Source organism: Grammomys surdaster, unplaced genomic scaffold, assembly GCF_004785775.1.
Source record: "Grammomys surdaster isolate TR1022 unplaced genomic scaffold, NIH_TR_1.0 185, whole genome shotgun sequence".
Taxonomy (NCBI): Eukaryota; Metazoa; Chordata; class Mammalia; order Rodentia; family Muridae; genus Grammomys; species Grammomys surdaster.
In genome coordinates, this window is record NW_021604630.1 from 303,817 (window position 1) to 304,707 (window position 891).

The 891-nt window shown below is 49.2% G+C and overlaps 1 non-coding gene across 1 annotated transcript; it reads right to left on the bottom strand.

Moving 5' to 3' along the window:
• Positions 1 to 402: 402 nt before the first annotated feature.
• On the bottom strand, positions 403 to 532 carry LOC114621995. Its single transcript, XR_003711517.1, has one exon. It is a non-coding gene; the product is annotated as a small nucleolar RNA SNORA17 (small nucleolar RNA).
• Between the last annotated feature and the right edge of the window lie 359 nt (positions 533 to 891).

Below are 891 nucleotides of genomic sequence, written 5' to 3' on the forward strand. Positions count from 1 at the left end.
CTCATGACCTGGGGGCCAGCTCTCCTGCCTGCCATTGGTGGCAAGGTTGTAGGGTGGAGGCATGGGCGCCTGGGGTCTCTGAGTGTCTGGATTCATCTCAGAAATGGTCTCAGGAATGCTATGCCCCACTTGTGTATTATGACACTGGACAGGGGTTATCTCAGGCATAGTTACCCCCCCTTCTGCCCCAGGCCTGCACAGCATCTGATTGGTGATTGTCTCAGGCTAGCTCCCTCTCCAAACCCTAAGGTGCTAGTCTGGTAGTAATCTTGGGTTGAGTGCTCTCATGGCCTGCCAGACTGGTCCCATGCAAGGATTGTATGGGGCCTGAGCAGAACCAGACTGATGGCCACCTTACGCTAGCTCCTTGTCTGAGCCCCTGGCACCAAACGTTTTTCAGGGAATGTCAGGCTACTAATCATTCAGATGTTCATAGGTCAGAACACTGAGCATAGACATAATACTGCTCCTCTCTGCCACCTGCTGGCGCACATGTGACACAGCAGCCACACTTGTAACTTCTAGGGGCAGTGGAATAACCCTTCTTAAGAGGCTCAAAAGAAAACAGCCAGGCAAATTGGACAGTTGTCTTACTTAGAGATGTAAAAGACTGAACTCTTCAAATGAAAGACATCTTTAGGAAATCTAGATCATAGTTGGAACTCCGAATGTTTTAACAGTCCATGATAACAAGTGAAGACTGTAGGGTCTTCAGGCAAACCTAGCCCTGTAGCATCACCCTGGAGCACTGTAGCTGCTCCAGGAAGAAGTCATGGCTCCCACCATTTTGTGTCTTAAAGCGTTAGTAAAGGGTGTGTCCTCTGGGTCTTCCCATTGTGGAGGATTAGGTTTTGTACAGTATGCCAATTACAGCCTTTTGATTTCACTGAG